This window comes from Rhinopithecus roxellana, chromosome 7 (assembly GCF_007565055.1).
Source record: "Rhinopithecus roxellana isolate Shanxi Qingling chromosome 7, ASM756505v1, whole genome shotgun sequence".
NCBI classification, from domain to species: Eukaryota; Metazoa; Chordata; class Mammalia; order Primates; family Cercopithecidae; genus Rhinopithecus; species Rhinopithecus roxellana.
The window spans coordinates 67,370,548-67,395,513 of record NC_044555.1 but is presented as its reverse complement, the minus strand read 5'-3'; the positions used below and the strand labels follow the sequence as shown (position 1 = coordinate 67,395,513).

At 38.5% G+C, this 24,966-nt stretch overlaps 1 protein-coding gene across 8 annotated transcripts in view; it reads left to right on the top strand.

Annotated features, from left to right (window-relative positions):
- The window catches only part of CASK (calcium/calmodulin dependent serine protein kinase), a 403,174-nt gene that overhangs the window by 56,247 nt on the left and 321,961 nt on the right, over nucleotides 1-24,966 (top strand). The window lies entirely within an intron of this gene.

The following is a 24,966-nucleotide window of genomic DNA, read 5'->3' as shown; positions in this document are numbered from 1 at the left end:
CCCACCCCAATACTGCGCTGTAAGCATACAGGCATTCCAGGAGAATATATCCCACACCTGGCCGGGAGGGTCCCACGCCCACGAAGCCTCCCTCACTGCTAACACAGCAGTCTGCCGCGATCTATCCGCAAGGCAGCAGCGAGGCTGGGGGAGGGGCGCCCGCCATTGCTGAGGCTTAAGTAGGTAAACAAAGCCGCTGGGAAGCTCGAACTGGGTGGAGCTCACAGCAGCTCAAGGAAGCCTGCCTGTCTCTGTAGTCTCCACCTCTGGGGACAGCGCACAGCTGAAGACCAACAGGGGAAGTAGCGGGAGCCCGTGCAGACGCGAACGACTCTGTCTGACAGCTTTGGGGAGAGCCGCGGATCTCCCAACGCGGAGGTTGAGATCTGAGAACGGACAGACTGCCTGCTCAGGTGTGTCCCTGACCCCTGAGTAGCCTAGCTGGGAGAAATCCCCCACTAGGGGCAGTCTGACACCCCACACCTCACAGGGTGGAGTACACCCCTGAGAGGACACTTCCAAAGGAAGAATCAGACAGGTACACTCGCTGTTCAGCAATATTCTATCTTCGGCAACCTCTGCTGCTGATACCCAGGCAAACAGGGTCTGGAGTGGACCTCAAGCAATCTCCAGCAGACCAACAGAGAGTCCTTCTGACTGTCAGAAGGAAAACTATCAAACAGGAAGGACACCTATACCAAAACCCCATCAGTTCGTCACCACCATCAAAGACCAGAGACAGATAAAACCACAAAGATGGGGAAGAAGCAGGGCAGAAAAGCTGGAAATTCAAAAAATAAGAGCGCATCTCCCCCTGCAAAGGAGCGCAGCCCATCACCAGCAACGGATCAAAGCTGGTCAGAGTATGACTTGGACGAGAGGAGAGAAGAAGGCTACAGTCCATCAAACTTATCAGAGCTAAAGGAGGAATTACGTACCCAGCGCAAAGAAACTAAAAATCTTGAAAAAAGAGTGGAAGAATTGACAGCTAGACTCATTAATGCAGAGAAGATCATAAACGAAATGACAGAGATGAAAACCATGACACGAGAAATACGTGACAAATGCACAAGCTTCAGTAACCGACTCGATCAACTGGAAGAAAGAGTATCAGCGATTGAAGATCAAATGAATGAAATGAAGCGAGAAGAGAAACCAAAAGAAAAAAGAAGAAAAAGAAATGAGCAAAGCCTGCAAGAAGTATGGGATTACGTAAAAAGACCAAATCTACGTCTGATTGGGGTGCCTGAAAGTGAGGGGGAAAATGGAACCAAGTTGGAAAACACTCTTCAGGATATCATCCAGGAGAACTTCCCCAACCTAGTAGGGCAGGCCAACATTCAAATTCAGGAAATACAGAGAACGCCACAAAGATACTCCTCCAGAAGAGCAACTCCAAGACACATAATTGCCAGATTCACCAAAGTTGAAATGAAGGAAAAAATCTTAAGGGCAGCCAGAGAGAAAGGTCGGGTCACCCACAAAGGGAAGCCCATCAGACTAACAGCAGATCTCTCGGCAGAAACTCTACAAGCCAGAAGAGAGTGGGGGCCAATATTCAACGTTCTTAAAGAAAAGAATTTTAAACCCAGAATTTCATATCCAGCCAAACTAAGTTTCATAAGTGAAGGAGAAATAAAATCCTTTACAGATAAGCAAATGCTTAGAGATTTTGTCACCACCAGGCCTGCCTTACAAGAGACCCTGAAGGAAGCCCTAAACATGGAAAGGAACAACCGGTACCAGCCATCGCAAAAACTTGGCAAAATGTAAAGACCATCGAGGCTAGGAAGAAACTGCATCAACTAACGAGCAAAATAACCAGTTAATATCATAATGGCAGGATCAAGTTCACACATAACAATATTAACCTTAAATGTTAATGGACTAAATGCTCCAATTAAAAGACACAGACTGGCAAACTGGATAAAGAGTCAAGACCCATCAGTCTGCTGTATTCAGGAGACCCATCTCACATGCAGAGACATACATAGGCTCAAAATAAAGGGATGGAGGAAGATCTACCAAGCAAATGGAGAACAAAAAAAGCAGGGGTTGCAATCCTAGTCTCTGATAAAACAGACTTTAAACCATCAAAGATCAAAAGAGACAAAGAAGGCCATTACATAATGGTAAAGGGATCAATTCAACAGGAAGAGCTAACTCTCCTAAATATATATGCACCCAATACAGGAGCACCCAGATTCATAAAGCAAGTCCTTAGAGACTTACAAAGAGACTTAGACTCCCATACAATAATAATGGGAGACTTCAACACTCCGCTGTCAACATTAGACAGATCAACGAGACAGAAAGTTAACAAGGATATCCAGGAATTGAACTCATCTCTGCACCAAGCGGACCTAATAGACATCTATAGAACTCTCCACCCCAAATCAACAGAATATACATTCTTCTCAGCACCACATCGCACTTATTCCAAAATTGACCACATAATTGGAAGTAAAGTACTCCTCAGCAAATGTAAAAGAACAGAAATTATAACAAACTGTCTCTCAGACCACAGTGCAATCAAACTAGAACTCAGGACTAAGAAACTCAATCAAAACCGCTCAACTACATGGAAACTGAACAACCTGCTCCTGAATGACTACTGGGTACATAACGAAATGAAAGCGGAAATAAAGATTTTCTTTGAAACCAATGAGAACAAAGATACAACATACCAGAATCTCTGGGACACATTTAAAGCAGTGTGTAGAGGGAAATTTATAGCACTAAATGCCCACAAGAGAAAACAGGAAAGATCTAAAATTGACACTCTAACATCACAATTAAAAGAACTAGAGAGGCAAGAGCAATCACATTCAAAAGCTAGCAGAAGGCAAGAAATAACTAAGATCAGAGCAGAACTGAAGGAGATAGAGACACAAAAAACCCTCCAAAAAATCAATGAATCCAGGAGTTGGTTTTTTGAAAAGATCAACAAAATTGACAGACCGCTAGCAAGGCTAATAAAGAAAAAAAGAGAGAGGAATCAAATCGATGCAATAAAAAATGATAAAGGGGATATCACCACTGACCCCACAGAAATACAAACTACCATCAGAGAATACTATAAACGCCTCTATGCAAATCAACTAGAAAATCTAGAAGAAATGGATAATTTCCTGGACACTTACACTCTCCCAAGGCTAAACCAGGAAGAAGTTGAATCCCTGAATAGACCAATAGCAGGCTCTGAAATTGAGGCAACAATTAATAGCCTACCCACCAAAAAAAGTCCAGGACCAGATGGATTCACAGCTGAATTCTACCAGAGGTACAAGGAGGAGCTGGTACCATTCCTTCTGAAACTATTCCAATCAATAGAAAAAGAGGGAATCCTCCCTAACTCATTTTATGAGGCCAACATCATCCTGATACCAAAGCCTGGCAGAGACACAACAAAAAAAGAGAATTTTAGACCAATATCCCTGATGAACATTGATGCAAAAATCCTCAATAAAATACTGGCAAACCGGATTCAGCAGCACATCAAAAAGCTTATCCACCATGATCAAGTGGGCTTCATCCCTGGGATGCAAGGCTGGTTCAACATTCGCAAATCAATAAACGTAATCCAGCATATAAACAGAACCAAAGACAAGAACCACATGATCATCTCAATAGATGCAGAAAAGGCTTTTGACAAAATTCAACAGCCCTTCATGCTAAAAACGCTCAATAAATTCGGTATTGATGGAACGTACCTCAAAATAATAAGAGCTATTTATGACAAACCCACAGCTAATATCATACTGAATGGGCAAAAAACTGGAAAAATTCCCTTTGAAAACTGGCACAAGACAGGGATGCCCTCTCTCACCACTCCTATTCAACATAGTGTTGGAAGTTCTGGCTAGGGCAATCAGGCAAGAGAAAGAAATCAAGGGTATCCAGTTAGGAAAAGAAGAAGTCAAATTGTCCCTGTTTGCAGATGACATGATTGTATATTTAGAAAACCCCATCGTCTCAGCCCAAAATCTCCTTAAGCTGATAAGCAACTTCAGCAAAGTCTCAGGATACAAAATTAATGTGCAAAAATCACAAGCATTCTTATACACCAGCAACAGACAAGCAGAGAGCCAAATCAGGAATGAACTTCCATTCACAATTGCTTCAAAGAGAATCAAATACCTAAGAATCCAGCTTACAAGGGATGTAAAGGACCTCTTCAAGGAGAACTACAAACCACTGCTCAGTGAAATCAAAGAGGACACAAACAAATGGAAGAACATACCATGCTCATGGATAGGAAGAATCAATATCGTGAAAATGGCCATACTCCGCAAGGTTATTTATAGATTCAATGCCATCCCCATCAAGCTACCAATGACTTTCTTCACAGAATTGGAAAACACTGCTTTAAAGTTCATATGGAACCAAAAAAGAGCCCGCATTGCCAAGACAATCCTAAGTCAAAAGGACAAAGCTGGAGGCGTCACGCTACCTGACTTCAAACTATACTACAAGGCTACAGTAACCAAAACAGCATGGTACTGGTACCAAAACAGAGATATAGACCAATGGAACAGAACAGAGTCCTCAGAAATAATACCGCACATCTACAGCCATCTGATCTTTGACAAACCTGAGAGAAACAAGAAATGGGGAAAGGATTCCCTATTTAATAAATGGTGCTGGGAAAATTGGCTAGCCATAAGTAGAAAGCTGAAACTGGATCCTTTCCTTACCCCTTATACGAAGATTAATTCAAGATGGATTAGAGACTTAAATGTTAGACCTAATACCATAAAAACCCTAGAAGAAAATCTAGGTAGTACCATTCAGGACATAGGCATGGGCAAGGACTTCATGTCTAAAACACCAAAAGCAACGGCAGCAAAAGCCAAAATTGACAAATGGGATCTAATTAAACTAAAGAGCTTTTGCACAGCAAAAGAAACTACCATCAGAGTGAACAGGCAACCTACAGAATGGGAGAAAATTTTTGCAACCTACTCATCTGACAAAGGGCTAATATCCAGAATCTACAAAGAACTCAAACAAATATACGAGAAAAAAACAAACAACCCCATCAAAAAGTGGGGAAAGGATATGAACAGACATTTCTCAAAAGAAGATATTCATACAGCCAACAGACACATGAAAAAATGCTCATCATCACTGGCCATCAGAGAAATGCAAATCAAAACCACAATGAGATACCATCTCACACCAGTTAGAATGGCAATCATTAAGAAGTCAGGAAACAACAGGTGTTGGAGAGGATGTGGAGAAATAGGAACACTTTTACACTGTTGGTGGGATTGTAAACTAGTTCAACCATTATGGAAAACAGTATGGCAATTCCTCAAGGATCTAGAACTAGATGTACCATATGACCCAGCCATCCCACTACTGGGTATATACCCAAAGGATTATAAATTAGTCTACTACAAAGACACATGCACACGTATGTTTATTGCGGCACTATTCACAATAGCAAAGACTTGGAATCAACCCAAATGTCCATCTGTGACAGACTGGATTAAGAAAATGTGGCACATATACACCATGGAATACTATGCAGCCATAAAAAAGGATGAGTTTGCGTCCTTTGTAGGGACATGGATGCAGCTGGAAACCATCATTCTTAGCAAACTATCACAAGAAGAGAAAACCAAACACCGCATGTTCTCACTCATAGGTGGGAACTGAACAATGAGATCACTTGGACTCGGGAAGGGGAACATCACACACTGGGGTCTATCATGGGGAGGGGGGAGGGGGGAGGAGGGAGGGATTGCATTGGGGAGTTATACATGATATAAATGATGAATTGATGGGTGCTGACGAGTTGATGGGTGCAGCACACCAACATGGCATAAGTATACATATGTAACAAACCTGCACGTTATGCACATGTACCCTAGAACTTAAAGTATAATAAAAAAAAAAAAAAAAAAGAATAAACATAAACGTCACACACCGGGGCCTATAGTGGGGAGGGGGGAGGGAGGAGGGATAGCAGCAGGAAATATACCTACTGTAAATGACGAGTTAATGGATGCAGCACACCAACATGGCACATGCATACATATGTAACAAACCTGCACGTTGTGCACGTGTACCCTAGAACTTAAAGTATATTAAAAAAAAAAAAGAACAAACAAATAATCAAAGAGACCATAATCAGACTCAATCTAAAAAGAGTGTGGTTAATAAATTGCTCTGAGTTCAGACACACAGATCTTAGCGTTTCCAGAGGCACAATGACCATATGTACAAGTAAACCATGTACTTCTATCCCTCCACTGCTGCCATTTCTACTCTCCTTGAAAACAGAGGGAAGGCAATATTATTCTATCTTGCTCAGATTGCATTCCTTTTTGAAACAGATATTATAGTACACCTAATGGAGCTGGGCAGTATGATCACTTAGATCAGGGGTCAGCAAACTACAGACCACAGGACAAATCCAGATTGCTGCCTGTTTCTGTAAATACAGTTTTATTGGAGTACAGCCACACTCATTCGCTTATGCGTTGTGTATGACTGCTTTTTTGCTACAGCAGAGTTCAGCGGTTGTGACAAAAACGGTATGGCCTGCAAGGACTAAAATATTTCCTGTCTGGCACTTTACAGAAACAAGGTTGTCCACCCCTCACTTAGATGTTCCCAACAAGTTTTAATCTCAGTTACATAATGCATTTGGAGTAAAGGTTCCAGGTTATGCTAGATTTTTTTTAAAAAACAATTTTAAAATAATAGTCAATGTAAATTGTACTTCATAAACTGATCAAGGAGGCTAGTATGCTCCATTTAAAAATAGAAAGCAACTTTATATTTGTAAAACTCCTATTTCCTCTAGATAGAAATTGTGACATACTCATTTTATATATTTACAAAACAAAGAATACTAGAATAAAACACACTCATAGTTCCACCATTAAAGAATGTGATTTAAAAAAAAAAAAAAAAGGTTAACTAAGTCTTAACATCCTTGTCAGTAAAATGGGAATCATAGTGTCTTTCTTCTAGAGCTGTTGAGAAAATTGCATGAGACCTTTTGCAAAGCACTTAGTAAGAGTCCTTGGCCCAAACAGTAGGTATCTAATCAATAGTAGTACTGCTGCTATTGTCATCATCAGGGCAAGTCCAGGATGAAAGAATTTTTTTGGAAGCCCTCAAGGAAATGGAGGAGTGACAAATGTGGAAAGGATATGATATATTGAAAATAATGTTCACCGCAAAGTTAGCAGCAGAGCTGTAGCTGGAGGTATATGTACCTTTACGTCCACTATGGAGTGAAGGAATCTTTGCTCAAGGGTTACCTTCTTTGTGAGGCCACCGCTGACTACCCTATTTAGTACTAAAAGCTGTCCCAATCCCACCATAGTATTTCCAATTTCTCTACAGTATTCTACCTTTTTTCCCCATAAACTTATTTCCTTTTAATACATTTTATAACTTATCGTATTTATTGTTTGTATATTTCTTCATGTTCCTGGCACATCATAGTAATATTTTTGAATCTAAATATCCTATCTTATTTTGTACTTTGCTCGTCCTTCCTTTTCTGTTCAATTTTTAATTTTCTCTCCTTGTGTGATTGTTTTTATCACTCCATTTCCTCTCCCACTTAGTTTGGAATTTAAACACTGTGTCTCAGTTCTTTTAGTGGTTACCCTTAAAATAACACCATGTGTTATATACTTATCAAGTGTAATATTAGTAAGTCTTATTAGCCTTATCTCAGCCAATGCAAGGATCTTAGGACATTTTAACTTTATTCCTTCTTGATTTACATGTTAATGTCTATCATATATTTTAATTCTTTCTGTATTTGGAGACTCGGCAAGGCATTATTATTACTCACAGTCAGTTTACTTAGGTTTATTCACATATTTATGTTTTATCTGACTCTTCATTCTTTGCTGTATCTTTGACTTTCTATCCGGGGTAGTTTTCCTTCTGCCTAAAGTATCCTTTAGAAATTTGTGTAGTATGGGTCTGCTATGACAAACTGTTTGTGTTGTCTTAAGTTTGCTTTCATCATTGAAGATTATTTTCCCTGCTTATAAAATTATTTGGATGGCACTTTATTTTAGCTCATCAGGTACATCATCATTCTATTGTCTTCCAATTTCTATTGTACACTGTCAAAATGTCACTTCTTTGGAGATACTCTGTCCTTTTATTACCTCTGGTTATTTTCAGGTTTTTTCTTTGTCTTTATTTTTCTCTGTGTGTCTAGGTATAGATTTCTTTTTATTTATCCTGCCATGATTCAATGGAATCTTGAATTTGTAGATAGACGTATCTGATGAAAATTCTGTGAAAAGATCCTATGAAAAATTCTCAGCCATTTCCTCATAGATTTCCTCTAACTCATTCTCTCTTTCCTCTCCTGCTGGGACCCCAGTTGACATACATTAAATCTTCTTATTATTTCGTCTAAGTTTCTTATCCTAATTCTGTGTTTTTCACCTTTTTGTTTTTCTCCATGGTGTATTCTGGATCATTTACTTTGACCTATATTTCTCTTCATTAATTTTATTCAACTTTCAGTTACTCTGAAACCCATCCATTGAGTTTTAAAGTTTGGCTTTTTTTTTTTTTTTTTTTTTTTTTTTTTTTTTTTTTTTTTTTGAGACAGAGTCTTACTTCATCACCCAGGCTGGAATGCAGTGGCGCGATCTTGGCTCACTGCAACCTCCACCTCCTGGGTTCAAGCGATTCCTGTGCCTCAGCCTCCTGAGTAACTGGGACTACAGGCACGTGGCACTGCGCCCAGCTAATTTTTATATTTTCAGTAGAGACACGGTTTTGCCATGTTGGCCAGGCTGGTCTCGAACTCCTGACTTCAAGTGATCGACCTACCTCAGCCTCCCAGATTGCTGGGATTACAAGCGTGAGCCACAGCTCCCAGCCTGTATTTTTTGTTTGTTTGTTTCAATATCTCATGTCTTTTGTCTTTTACTTTTGCTCATTTTAAGATACAGTATCTTTTCTTGAGAGGATCCGCCTACCAGGTTTAGGGGATTGGGAAACTCATGGCCAGGACTGCTTTAATCCAACTTTAAGATTTAAAATTCCTTTGACCACCAGATAAAAGAGAGCCAGGCTCCAAGTCCATGCAAGGCCAGGTTTGTTTTGGGTTCACCTCCACCCTAGGCGTAGCCTTTCAGAAGAAACCACGATAAGGTGGGGGTTGGTTTATCAAATGGACTGTAGGTCTTCAGTCACTCATTGCTGTGAGGCCCTCTGAGCCCTATGGGGCAGCTGCTTCCTAGGGGTGGAGAATTGCCCTCCAGGCAAAAGTAGTTTTATGTGATTGAACTCACTACTGTGAGTTCCCTTTTTCTCCTAGATCTTCAACTGGTGAAATTTAAGTACCTTATGTTTGATACTTTCAAAAAATGATGGAGGGGGGAGGTTTTGTTTTGTTTTTCAGTAGGAAGGCTAGTCCAGGTTATCTATTTCATGATCATTAGAAGCAGAACTCTCTCTGATTCTTCCTTGATTCTTTGTTTTGGTAGTGAAAGGGTACCCTTTTAGTATGAGAGACATGATACTTTTTAGGGGAGAAGTAATGAAGAAGTACTTGTACAATAGCAGATCAGCCCCAGAAGTCTCCTGTTGTTGGTATGCGCCAGACACAACCCTTTATGCCTTGTTATTTCCTGTACTGCTGAGAACCCTCTAAAGTAGCTATTATCTCCATTTCACAGTGTAAATAAAGTAGCCCCAGAGAGATTGAATAACTGGCCTCTCATTATAGTTAGTAATGAGTAATGGGCACATCCAGGATGCAGCCCCAGGTCTTTTGAGCTATCAAGCCCTTGCTCTGTTTATGTTGTGGTGGCTTTGATTCAAAAAGGAAAAAGTTAGTCTATCAGAGGCTAAAGTGCATTCTCTCAAGGGGACTTTCCCATAATTATGGGGTGTTTGCAGCTGGAGTGTCTGTACTTCCAGGTTGCCTGGGCTTGCCAAAAGGAAGTTGTAAGTTCATTGTAAAATATTAATGTGCAGGGATTCTTGGTTAATAGAATAAATTATTTTTTCTTTAAAAAGTTCAGTTGTCTCTCAGTGGAGCTGCCTTAAAAAATTTATGTTAAAACATCTTGTTCTTTTATATGATCTCAAGCCATCTGTTTGCATCTATGATAGATATTCTTCATGCTTCATTCCTTATTTTTTCCCTACTGGTTGATATAAAATAAAGGATTCCATTAAAGGACAGGGCATAGTAATTGCATATGTCTTGATTTTTAATGAATTGATAAAGTCTCTCAGCATTTGCTTGTTTGTAAAGGATTTTATTTCTCCTTCACTTATGAAACTTAGTTTGGCTGGATATGAAATTCTGGGTTGAAAATTCTTTTCTTTAAGAATATTGAATATTGGCCCCCACTCTCTTCTGGCTTGTAGAGTTTCTGCCAAGAGATCCGCTGTTAGTCTGATGGGCTTCCCTTTGTGGGTAACTCGACCTTTCTCTCGGGCTGCCCTTAACATTTTTTCCTTCATTTCAACTTTGGTGAATCTGACAATTATGTGTCTTGGAGTTGCTCTTCTCAAGGAGTATCTTTGTGGTGTTCTCTGTATTTCCTGAATTTGAATGTTGGCCTGCTTGCTAGGTTGGGAAAGTTCTCCTGGATGGTATCCTGCAGAGTGTTTTCCAACTTGGTTCCATTTTCCCCGTCACTTTCAGGTACACTAATCAGATGTAGATTTGGTCTTTTCACATATTTCTTGGAGGCTTTGTTCATTTCTTTTTATTCTTTTTTTCTCTAAACTTCTCTTCTCGCTTCATTTCATTCATTTGATCTTCAATCACTGATACCCTTTCTTCCAGTTGATTGAATCAGTTACTGAAGCTTGTGCATTTGTCACGTAGTTCTCGTGCCATGGTTTTCAGCTCTATCAGGTCATTTAAGGTCTCTGCATTGGTTTTCCAGTTAGCCATTCGTCTAATCTTTTTTCAAGGTTTTTACCTTCTTTGCGATGGGTTTGAACTTCCTCCTTTAACTCGGAGAAGTTTGATCATCTGAAGCTAAACAGTCATTGACCAAAATATTTCTAATTTTATGATCTCATCCTGTGTGTATTTACTGGTTTAAATTTGTGCTCAAAATTATCAGTCTTCAGTCCAGCATTAATTAGGAACCATGAAGTTTTCTTTGTCGTCTGAGTCTTAATTGAGTTTATATACCTCTAACTTCACAAAAAAGTGATCATGTGGATAATGTAAGTAGTTTATTTCCATTTAATGGTATTTTCTGGTGGTAAGCTATTATAGTGATTGAGTGTCATATTTCATCTTGCCAGATGATACAAACTGAAATTTTTTAGCAAACTATTAAAACATCCAAGCCAACAAAAAGCTTGAATTAATTTTGAGCTAATCATTGTCACAGCTGATTTAGTAAACCTTTAGGTTGAAAAGCTTTTTGAATTTTAGGAGCTATGTTCGGTTCAGTTCTCTGCTATTATAAAATACTATTTTGTAAAATGCCTCAAGTTTATAAGGCCTATTTTAAATCATTAAGTATTTAAGAACAGATGTTATTACATGGTAAAAGTTAAAAAGTCTGCTTTTCGAGTCTTAGTTATGGTATCACTGGAAGGATTTTGACTTGGCAATGAACATCTCTAGTAAAACAAAATTGTTTTTGAAGATGTGTTTAAAAAATAGTTAACATGTGATATGATTTTACAGCTTTTGTTGACCTTTCAGTAATTGGCATTGACAAATCAACATTTTTATTTGTATTAGATAAGTGAAAATCTCCCCCAAGGTATCTAAGAGCTGTAACTTCAAATTAACTTAAATATAACTATACTAATGTAAGTATCTGGAAGATGGCACCCATGTTTGTACATCCTAAAATGTATTTATCTATTTGTCCATCCAGTAGCATTTACTGGGTCTTCATTAGCACAGTGTCAGGCACAGTTCCATATGTTAGAGACACAGGATGGATAAGAGAAAATTCCTGCCTTCAAAGAACTAGTTTAGTCAACTCGTAGGTCCTTTATTAAGAGCTGACCTTCAGTTATGTATAACCGTGTTTGTGTAGAATACTGTAACCCCTAACTTTCCTATTTGTGTAACATGGAAGGCCAAGTGATGAAATTGTTATTAAAAGCACCAATTCCCAAATAGTGTGCCGTGACTTTTATATGCTAAATAGACTGTGGCAATGTTAGATTTCCTTTTTGACTCAGAAAGACTGTGAGGGTGAGTGAGTGAGGATGTATATGTGTGTGCATGAGGAGACAACAGAGCAGAACCCCTAGTCTAGTATGCTTTGGTTAGTTGGTATTCGTCAAACCCCGAAAGATTGAGAAACATCAGTTGTTTGAGACCCTAAAATTCTAAAGTAGAGCCAGGAATCCTGGAAGACTACATTATGGGCCTGATGAGTTTAATGCCTGCCATTTTTAACTGAGTATGTTAATCGTAAAAGAACTGTAGCTTGTACTCTCATTTTAAATAGAATGAACTCCTTCTGTAATAGGGATTGTCAACAACAACAACAAAAAGAATGGACTCCTAATGCTAGCCAGAATAAAATGGGTTGAAAATGCGCGGATTTCCATTTCCAGAACAAAAAGGCGTAGACTTACTTTTCACTGCCCCTTCCTTCCTCTATAAATATAACTAAATGTCCTGGAAATTATTCAACTGACAGCAATAAAGGGATTCTGAAAGTTAGGAAGAAAGCAGAGTAGCTAGGAACCTCAGGACTAGAGGTTTGAGGACAATGAGTGCAAGTTCACTGGGTTTTCTTTTAATCTCCCATTTTCTCCTAGACTGGGTGCTGGAGAGACCTGCAACCCAGAATCACCAGTGGGCAAAGAAAACAGAACAAAAAGCCTGCTTTTTCTGGCCAAAGGACCAGGAAAGGGAAAGCCCAACAAAGAACTAAGTGGGAGTGCTCATCCCCACTGTTTCACAGTGGGTACTCTGATCTGTCCCTATTATGGCCCCAGTTGCTGCAGGAGCAGCAAAGCCCCTGGCCCTCCCACTCACTGCTCTACAACTGGGGCCATGACGGGTGGTTTGTTCTGCCAACTATGGTGAAGACCAGGCCATTTCAGCCCCTATGGTCTGCTCTGTAGACAGCAGCGGCAACAGCAAAGCCCAGGCTATACTGCCTTTGCTCCCAACTGGCCCCAGCAGGTGGTCTCTTCTGTAGGGAGCAGTAAGCAGCTGCAACAGCAGGGAAACCATGTGTCTTCCTGTCCTCCACCTCATGGCTTAAGGAGACCCAGGCCCCAGTAGGTGACCCCCTCCCCTTCAAGGTTTCCCAGCAATAGCAAGTGGCCCTGGGAAGTACCTTTTGTCCCTGCAGATGGCATCAGCAGGGATTGAGTGGGAGTCCCAACATGACCAGAAGAATGAAGCACACCAAAATAGCATTGTGAGGGCTCAGAAAACTAAACTGTCATCGGAACTGAAGCCCACAAAAGTAGTCTAGAACCTACACACTAAACCTAAGCAGGGTTACCACCCTGCTAAAATAGAAGATCTTGTCATCAAGTCTCCTAACAATAAGCAAAACATCCAGAATACAATTGAAAACCACTTGTCATAGCAAGCATCACAAACTATCTAGGACACGATATGAATGAAAAAAGACATCAACCGATTCCAATACCCAGTTGAATCAGATATGGGAATTTGATGAGGTTTTTAATTCAGCTGTCATACAGTTTATCCAACAGTCAGTTGCAAATTTTCTTGAAACAAATGAAAAGACAGAAGATCTCAGAAAAGTAGAGCCAAGAGCATTTCCTTATGAACTAGAATGTCAGAGAAAAAAAAGGGTCAAGAATGGTGCCATAATTTTTGGCTAAGCTGTCAGAAGGAAATACGGAGTTGCCTTCAACTGAGATAGCGAGAGGAGAGATTAGAAAGCTCAGTTCACTCAGATGTTTTGGGGGATATGATTGCCCTTTCTCGTCTTCCATGCCTTATTGACTAGCAGGAGTCATTACAGAGACTGAGAGGTTGGTCCGTCCGTGGGAAACGGGTTAAAAGTGAGCATTACTAACTTGCATACTCACATGCATGGACTTTGGTTTCTTACCTGACTTGAAAAATTCCACAAGTGTTTAGATATTTGATTTTACTATGTTGCCTAAACAGTTACATCCACTATACTCTTATTTTCAGATTTTTTTTCCCTAAAGCAATTATTTTCCAGATCATCTACTTTGTCTTTAGACCTAGAAACTGATTACTACAATTATGATTCAAAACCTATTTTCTGCTGCCCTGCACTGAGCTGAGTAATTGGTTGTAAATGGTTATTTCCTTTGTATGCTTTGCCTTTGTGTTAAGTGTTTTTTGGTTAAAAGACCAGAGGTTGCATTATTGCCTGCTGAATGTGCTTATATTAACAATTGTAAAAAAATAAATTACTTTTGGGAGTATTAATGAATAGGCATTTAAATTGCATAGTTAAATCTTTTCCATCCTTTACTAAGCAAACAATTGGATTACCCCCCCTAAGAATTTAATTGACAATTTCCATGCCACATTTGGGTAGGGAATATTTGTTACAGAAAAAAGTTGTTTGAAATCAGAAGGTTCTTAACTGTTTCAATTTCATAATTTGTATTTGTGTTGTTGTTATAAATACTAAAATTTAGATTATCATGTCCAAAGTCCACTGATAATAAATGCTACATGGGCACTGGGGTGGAGTGTGACAGAAGAGAGAGGTTTCTTAACCACAAAACTGGACTGCTAAGGTGTAATATGAGTATGGGGGCAAGAGGTAGGTATTTTATATGGTGTTTCCCAAACTTACTTGAACGAGAAACTTTCATTCTTTAAGGACTCCACAAGATGCCAATTTGTGAAACCCTGACTTAGAGTGTTAGGTAAATACATTTTTGTTTCTGTTTTACAGTGTAATTTTGTATACTCCTGATGCAACTGAAATGAATAAAGAGAGGCATGTTGGTGGCTTTAAGATATCTTTCACTAGCTTATTTAAATTAGATAATTTAATTTTATTTAATTTAGAAGTAGGTTTACCTGGTTATGAAGATCTTTAAAACATGGTTTTAAATGAGAAGAGATTAACAGTATTCCACAGAAGTGTCACTGAAATAAAAATCTGTTAAGGAGGATAACAACTTCAGAGTGCAGATATTAACCTCCGCCCCCTAGTTGCAGAGTTGTGATTAATGGCTTGCAACAATACTCTTATAGAATAATGTAGCATTTGGAAAACAACCTATGTTAGTGGCATATTAACAGAACACACCCCTTAGAAATATGATTTTCAACGTAACTTCAGACTTCCATAATTATTAGTTTCCATTTACAAAGTGTGGATTATGCACAGAGAATTTGACAATTGCGATAATGCTAGGTACTAGTTAAAAGTAATTAGGTTTATGAACACTAGTAGAGAAGGAGGAGTGAAGAGGAGGAGAAAAAGGTCAGTAGTGAGTTTCAAAAAAGTTGTTTCTCCACTAAATATTTTCATTGGGCCAATTTCTGATGTATAGGCCCACATTTAGAAAATAACAAAATGTGAATGTATAGCTCTTAACATAAAAATGAAAGTTATGGTTTTCTTGCACCAGCCTTAAGAGAAGTGTTCTTATTTAGGGCAGACCCTGCTAGGCCTCCTGTTATTTCCACAAGATATGGTACCCTAAGAGCTTGCCTTTAGCACTTTTTCTTTTTCCTTTCTGGGCTTCTTATAGTCTTTCTATGGGGATGTGTCCAGCAGTCCCTTGGGGAGGGGTTTGGGAATATATTCATGTTTTCTGGGGTCTGTCCTCTTTATTCTTAAGTGCTGTCATTAACAGCAATGGCTTCAATTACCTCTCATTCACTCATGCTACCTAGGGAGTATAGAGGTTAAGAATTTAGATTTCGAAGTTCCATATGTTTAGGCTCCAGCCCTAGCTCTAACTTCCACTGTTTGACCACAGACAACCTCTGAGCCTCAGTTTCCTATCTATAAAATGAGGCTGGTATTATATTAGCTATGATGACAAATAAATTATGATAAATAACGAGAATCTATGTAAACTTCTTGGCAGCATACTTGCTGCTGACATGTTATATTATAAATGACAGTTGTTGATGTCTTCATTATCATGACCCCTTCCTTGAACTTTATGCTCCTATTTGTATGCCCTCTATAAATCTCTGCCTGGATATTCCATGGAAACCAATATTTTCCAAGCATAGCCATGTGCTTTGTTTCTTTCTCAGCCTTTTGTCAGTTCTTTCTCTTGTAATTTCTTTCTCATTTGGTGGTATCATTCACCCAGTAACTGTTGCCAGAAATTTGTTACAAATTTTTTCTTACCACTCAACCCCAACCACCCTCTAGCTAATCATTCACTGTGTTATCTTGTGAATTTATTTTCTTAAGTATCTTTCCGCTGCCTTTACTTTATCACCTCTTGCTTAGGCTAACGCAGTTAACTTCCTAAGTGGCTCCCACCCACTCCACAACGGCTCTCACTCTCTGTCATAGTGATCTTTGGCCCTCTTTTCCCTTTCCAGCCACTTCTCACCCTCCAGTTTTTCATGCTAGCAGTACCAAATAGCTTCAAGTGCCCAGCACACAGTGGGTTTTGTTTTGTTTTGTTTTGTTTTCTGAGACAGAGCCTTGCTCTGTTGCCCAGGCTGGAGTGCAGTGGCATGACCTCTGCTCACTGCAACCTCTACCTCCTGGGTTCAAGCGATTCCCCTTCCTTAGCCTCCCAAGTAGCCGGGATTACAGGCGTGCACCACCATGCCTAGCTAATTTTTGTATTTTTAGTAGCGACAGAGTTTCACCATGTTGGCCAGGCTGGTCTCGAACTCCTGGCCTCAAGTGATATGCCCGCCTCAGCCTCCCAAAGTGCTGGAGTTACAGGCATGAGCCACTGTGCCCTGCCAGGGCCCAAAACACCACGCCCTGTGTTTTGACTTGGCTGTAGGCTGTTGCACAGGCTATTACTTAGCTCTGGAATCCTTTCCTTTCCCTGCTTAGCCCAAAAAAATGCTATTCATTGTTCCAAGCCCTCCAGGATATCCGTGTGTCATAGAGACATTCTCTGAGTACCATGCTATCCATAGATTTTTAAAACTCATAGTATTATACTATTTCTATGCTTTATAAGTTTATACTAACTTTATACTAACATTATATATAATGTATATGTATACATACATTATATATGCATATATGCAGTATATACACATATATACTGTATGTATACATGTATGTATATATGTATATTTATATATAATTATATGTACATGCGTTCTATATACATACACATTATATAATGCATCTATACATATATACATTATATAACGTATGCATATATATACAATATATATAATACTATATATTGCACTATATTATATGCATGTATGCATACACGTTATATATACATTATATATACATATATGTATGTATACATACATACATTATATATACATTATACATATATGTATATATACATTATATGTGTGTGTATATATACACACACACATATGTCAACAGAAGCCTACTAGATGGGAAGTTCCCTGAGGACAAGAATTGCTTTATTAATCTCTTTTCTTGTTTATTCTTTATATTCTTTGTCTTATTTTCATTGGGGAAATGAGGTAAGATAAAATGTGGAAATGTCAGTAGAATTTTTAAAATCTTAGTGCTTTAATATGTATTTGTGATTTAGCTAAGATTGCCTAAAGTGTGTAACCAAGTGAGAATTCTCACTTTTGTAATGTGTTTATCTTCATATATTTTCTGCTTGTTTCTTTCCATCCATGTCTAATCTCCTTCTTCACATTTCTTATGTTATAAAAAAACTTTTTTATCCTCTTATTAATAGTTATTGATATATCCTCCATCAAGTATGAGCTAACAAAGACCTAGAATCGATGTCCCTCTACATTGGCTGTAACCCCAGCCTTTTTCACACACGCATGCACACACACACACACACACACACACACACACACACACAAATCAAATTTTCCAGAACCTTTGCTTTGAGAAGAAATTGGCTTATGGGACCAGCAATCCTCTCATAAAAGTAGTAAATGATGAGTGTGTTATAGGTAGACTCAGACCAGAAGACGGTGTGCTACGTGAAATCTAAAGTGAGGTCTACTAAACTTCACTGAAGTATCAAGGTGTGACAGAGGTACTAATTATGTCAATGTAAGTACTGAGTTAGTAAATGCTAGTCTTAACTCTGAATTGTTCAGCTTTGACAGGTGAGCTAGATTTGTTCTGTTAGCTTATTGGAGATTCATTGCTAGCTGTTTCAAATAAGCCTCCCCCTTCTATTTTCAAGGAATGATCTGAGTCATACTGCGCTTAATTCCTTTGTCAGGTCTTTAATTGTTAACATTTAGGCAACAGTTCCTGAGACTTTTATTTTCATAATTTTCCACTTCGTGTGTGTTTTTTGCAGTAGCAATGAGTAGGAAAACTTTTTTTTCTTTGGTTTAATCACTGTACCTAAAGCAACTCAGCTTGGTGAATGTATGTAAGCACATGTGTTGGAGCTGGGGATGGGTACCAGAAGTGTTAAAAAGTGTCAGGACAGCATCTCTGTTCCCTTACCGCTATCACATTGATTACCACGATAATCATTGTCACAGCTGATTTTGTAAACCTTTAGGTTGAAAAGCTTTCACAAAGCTATCACAGAGCACAGGAAGACAAGGAAAGGATTTATTGATGAAATTATATGCATAAGCTCTTCTTTAGTGGAAATGACTACACTAAATAGTGTTGAAATAAGAGGGAACAGACCATCGTTATCTTTCATTGGTATAGTTTTTATGTAAATTTATGTATGTCTATAGTTTTCAAGATTTTATTCTTACTGCTAATGTTGTCATTTATAGTTATTTTATTTTAGCTTTGTTTCCTTTTTACCTACCCACTATCAATGTTCCTCAATTCTTAACGTCAGAACTGTGTAAAAAGTAGTAGGAAGATACAGATTTAGAAAATGGGTAGAGAAATATCTAGAACACCATGATTTCTCAAAACTTTATATACTTACATAAAATTGCGTTATTTAATAAATGTATCAATGGCTTATTCTTTTCTAGTTTGTCATTTTTCTTACATCATTCACCAAATATTTTTTGAGGGCCTAGTATGTACTGGGCACTCATTAAGTTTATATTTTAATATGAATACACACACATAAATATAACATTACATATTATAAGTATATATGAAATAATACAAATGCATGTATGTGTGTGTATATATGTGACTACACACAGTTTATTTTCATTATTCATGGTAGTTGTGTTCTATAAAGTTACCATGAATGCTGAATGAACCAATACTGAACCATTGCTCCTAGGGGAAATACACGGTTGGGTTCCTTCAAACCTCTGGTCACAACATTTTCATCAACCAATCAATACATAACCTTGTTTTATGTGTGCTTCTGTTTAAAGATACTGCATGTAATATATACTGTTGATTCATTAACATTGAGCTCACAGCCAACATTGTTATAACTCATGGCTGAAGGAAGCTTCTCTAACTCACATATTTTCCCCGTAAGACACATCACAGCCTTCTTGTGCTTAGGAACACTAGACCGTCCCTTCAGCACTATGCTTGGCGACCATCTTAAACAGCAAAATCACCAAGAAAAAGCACAAAATGCAAAAAATGCTCTAAATAGATTTTGAAAAGGTCACTTGTTGATGGCATGAGAGCTGAAACAAGAAGGCAGAGCATCATCTTGTTTGCCCTCAGCTGGCATCATGCACGTTGGGTGACTCAAATTTTTCACCATTACATGCGTGTCCGTAAACGACAAAGTACCATGACTATTGATTTGGAGGTTATAAGTGAATTTTACCAAGTAGGTGAATTTACAAACATGCACTGTGCAATGTAATGAGGATCAGCTGTATATCAGCTTTGTGTCTGTGTTGTGTGTTTATGTGTGTAAAACCTTGTTCTTGGCCTTCACTTTCCCTATCTTTGTCTTTTCTTTTTTAAATCATTCACGGTTTCCCTACGTATCTTGTGGTACATTGCACAATTCATTATAAATGTAATGGGGCTTCTAGGCTTGTGTTACGGACAGAAATTTCACCGCATTTATTAAAGGTTTCCTGAGACATGATGTGTTTCTGTTTATAGACCTCTCATAGGGTGAAAATTTAACATGTAACTCCAAAGTTTACATGTTGCAACTCAAAGTATTATTTTAAGTTTATTACAATTAGATATAAAATTATAACTGACAATTCATATTGACTTTATTATGTTTGAGATGCAGTGTTTTTTTGAAGTGCCCTCAAAAGCCCTTTGTGCTCTTCCCCAGTCGCAACTCCCTCCCCCTCAAACCACTATCCTGCCTTTTATATTAATCTTTTAAAATTCTCTTTATAGCTTTACCCCCTATGTATCTCTAAGGAGTATATTGTTTAATCTTTTAGAACTGAGTAGCAAACACAAACTTATCTGGGTAAAGAAAGGACAATATTACTACTATCGTGTGAAGACTTAGGAGAAGAGAAGCTGAACAAGCTCTTGTTCACAGTCTGGCTTCAGATGTTCTGAGAGTGGTTAGGAGCCCATTCTGGGAAGTCGGTTGGCACATGCACAAATAAATCCCAAGGTCATGCACAAATAAATCCCAAGACAAGGGGCTCTTCACAGGCAGGACATTTCTGCTGTAGTGCAGGATAGGGGGAGGTACTGAGCACCCAGCAGGAATGTGATGGGGGGCAATGGCTGCCCTGCATTTCCTGCTCTTCAGCTTCCTGATGCCTGCCTCCCATTCTCAGGAATAGGTCAAAGCAGGCACTGCTGTAGGGTGAAATTAGAGTCCTCTGCTAGTCTAGGCAGCAGAGAAGGGCAGAAATCTCCTCAACCCATTGTCAGGAAAAGAAAAATGGAAGAATCTGGATCCAGCTCACCTAACTATTCTGTTTTCAGTTTTAAAAGGTGCCTCGTGGCAGTGGGAAACTTACGGCTCTCAGTCTGGACTGGTTGTCCTCTGTGCCTGAGATTTCCCTTCCTTGCATTCCTGGGGATTCCCTTCATCTCTCTTCTGTGTTACTGGTCTACTCTTATTTTAGCAAACACATCTTACAATAATTTCTTCAGAAAGTATGCATGGCAAGTAATTTATTGAGCTTTTTTGTGTCTGGAAATGTCCTTATTGATGGTCTGGTTGGATTTGAATTCAAGATTAGAAATCATTTTCCTTCATGATTATGATGGTGTTGCTCTGTTGTCTTCTAGTGTTGCCATTGAGAGATCCAAAGCTATTCTGGATGAATTGTGTCATCCTTCCTCGCTGCACATCTTTACTCCCACTTCTGGAAACCTGACAATCTCCTTGTCCACAGTGATTTTAAATCTCACAGTGGTGTGTGTATGGATATGGGTCATTTATTTTGCTGAGTACTTGGTAGGTCCTTTTAATTTGAGCTCCTCATGATTTAAATTCTGGGAAGTTTTCTTGGATTATTCCTTTAATTTCTTCCCCTTCATTTTCTTTGTTATTTATGCTCTGCTTTTCCCAAGTTTATTGGCCAATGCTTCTATTGATAAATTTCTCTGTGTGTTTTTCAAGGGCTCTTTTGTTTTCTGAAAGTTCTGGTTTTTGTTTCACAATTGTGATATCTTTCTGAGGATACTAATGGTAATTTGAAGTCTTATTGTGTAGTGTGTTTCCTCTAAGTTGCTCTTTTTGTTTGTTTTTGGTTCTATCTTCCAAATTAGAGACTCTTCGGATGTCTTAGGAGCCTTAGTTGTTGTATACTCATGATTAGGAACAGTGGTTCTCAACTGGGGGCAATTTGAACCTTCCCCACCCCAGGAGGATATTTGGCAATATCTGGAGACCTTTTTGGTGGTTAAAGTTGGAGGGGGTGCTATGCTACTAGTATCTAGTAAGTAGAGGCTAGGAATGTTGCTGAGCACATTCCTATGAGTGCATAGGACATCCCTGCGCAACAAAAAATTAGCTAGCTCAACATGTTAATAGTGCTGATATTGGAAACCCTATAATAGAGGGCCTCAAAGCTGATTACGAGAGCTCCGAAGGTGCAAGTGAACCTGTTGACTTTGGGTTTTGCTGGAGGATGATCTAGTTGAGTAGTTTGGAGAACCTCTTCATTATCTTTAGGTCTTTTCTTCTGAGCTAGTCAGATATAGAAAAGTCTATCATATCTCTTGCCTCAAGGGTAAAGATCTGGCTTCCAATATTCCCCCGTTAGTCAAAAAGGGACTCGGGCTGTCTGCGTTTAGTGTATATGTGACCACATAATACCCTTGCTTTTCATATAATACCCACTTCCTCAACAGCCTTGTGTTTCCAGTTCTGAGACCCTATGTTTTTGTTTTTGTTTTTTGTTTTGAGACAGAGTCTCGCTCTGTCACCCAGGCTGGAGTGCAGTGGCGCCATCTTGGCTCACTGCAAGCTCCGCCTCCCGGGTTCACACCATTCTCCTGCCTCAGCCTCCCAAGTAGCTGGGACTGCAGGTGCCCGCCACCACGCCCGGCTAATTTTTTTCTGAGACCCTATGTTTTATTTACTCTTTCCAGAGAATTAACTTGTTGGGATGAGGGAGTGGCAGTTATCCATGGTATGGAGTACAGGAGACCACCTAGGGCTCTAACTGCTTCTCTAACACATTTCATTCAAACCTTGTTATTTTAACTCTACCTTCTCTTCACTTCCAGTTCCAGAGTTATCTGGAACCCATTCATGAGTTTCTTGAGGATTCTACAGTATAGATGGGTTTGGTTCTGAATTTTCCTTATTTTCTCTTTGCAGTTCAGCTTTCCCAGGTCTGCTAAGTCAGTTACCACTCTCCATCTGCTTTCTTGAATTCCAAATTTAATTATTACTATCATCTCCTCTCTTGTTCTCCCAATCCTTTTTTAAAACCCCTTTGGCATCATTTTAGTAGAGTTTGGATAGGGAAATGAATTAGATACATTGTGCTCAATCTATCCCATGATCCTGGAAACCAACATATTATATTCTAGCATAATTTCATTTAATTCTAGTCTTATTTTGGTGTATTTACCTTTGTTATCAGAATTATTTTCTAGACTTCAGTTTTCTTCACATAAATGAAAACTAGAGGGTATTATTGTGTCTGCATAGGGACACAGTTGAATTCTTTTCAAAACCTTAGGGAATATTATAGTGATATTCACTTCTAACATATTCTGGTTTAATTGACATTTTTGCTTAAAAACATAGACTGCTGTAAGCAGCCATCTGCCTCAAGTAGAACCTTATGTTACCATCCCAGTCAATATTCAGAGTTTGTAAAAAGTTGAATAAAGAATATATATTTCATTAAATCTGGATTGCTGTCAATTATCTTATTCCATTTTTATTAATACTGTGGTCATAATTAGTGGAAATATGAGAAAGATAGTTGTTTATGATGATGGCTTATAACTGTCTCTACCAGTATTTTCCCCCACATAAATATTCAAGAATTGACTATACCTTAGATTTAAAATTTTAAGAGTGAAATTTCGAACATCAATAAAAGGCACAGGGCAGACTGAAACCTATACCTCCTGAATTTTTGCTGTTCTCTAAGCTGTCATCCAAGCATAAGTAATAAGTGTAATATAGTAGGTGTATCACACTACTTTATCACTCTTCCCTTTTTAAGATGGGAAACCAAGCCAAATTTTAGATTTTTTATCAGTTTCTGCTGAGTTTCCAGTTAATGGGTTAAATCACAAAAACCTCAAAATATATTTTGGTATCTTTTTAGGGTGTTAAATTTGGTTAACCCCCTGGATGTCATTGACGGACAGACCCTTAAAATACTTTACTTGTAACCTGTCTTCAGGTCTTCAGTAGTTCATAGATATAATTATTTTCTTTGCCTCATATTACAAAATTAAAGAATTGGGGATTTGATTTGGTTTTTATTCACAGATTTTTAAAAGTTTGTGTTTTGTTGTCTAAGTATTCTCTTTTCTTCCTAGCTCTATTAATTTTATTGTTACTAAAAGAAAAGGGGGGAGAAGCTATGCTTTCTTCCTCACCTTCGTTCGAGCAGGAAAAAGTAAAGAATTGACTCAATTGACCGTGAACAATCAACCCCACGTACAGGTCTTGGGAAGTTTCCAAAAAGATATAGTGAATTGAAGCAGACTACACAAATGTATACATAAATAGAGTGCCAAGGGTTTATGTGTGGACAAAAACCAATTACGTGAAGCATTTCCTGAAATTGCTTGCTATTGTCAGGGTAAGTAATCACAAGTAAGACATCAGGTTGAGAATGAAAACGTTTGTCCCTCACTTTGTAATGTTGTCTTCTCACAGAGGAAAATCTTTGAACAGTTTTGAGAGATTATCAAACGGATCCTCTTTCTGTAGAGTTCTGAAAGATACATTATTACCATTTCTTTTCCTCCCAGGTTAGCTTATTTCAGTTGCTTGAAAAGAGAGATTTGAAGCTGTTGTATAGTTGATGTCCTCATGATGGCATTAATATCATCTTGGATAAATGTTTAAGTCTAAGATTAAATTTAGTAGTTTGTCCCGTAGTTGAAAGAAGAAAGACAAACTTTAAGGCCAGCAGTATCACAAGTATAGTACTGTATATGAAGAACTTTTCTCTATCTGCTAATTGAGCATATGCATCTAGGTGTACTGTTCGTACCTGTAATAGGCCAATGAAGGTGGTTTTTTTGTTTGTTTGCCTTCTCCCCAGGAGGGGAAAAATACACACATGTATACATGTACACATGTATTTAATGACCACCATATTAACCTTCAAATAAACCAATCACATTGCTATTGCATTCTGTATTTTATAGTCATTCAAACACACACAAATCTATCTTTGGATTATCTTAATTGAGTTCAGATATTTCTTTTATAACTGTTAACCACAAGGAACCGTGTGTGTGTCCGCGTGTGCGTGTTCCCTGGGCTGGGGTATTGGCATCTTTAAATCATCTCAGCTGATTCAACTGTGAGGTCTGGGTCAGCAAA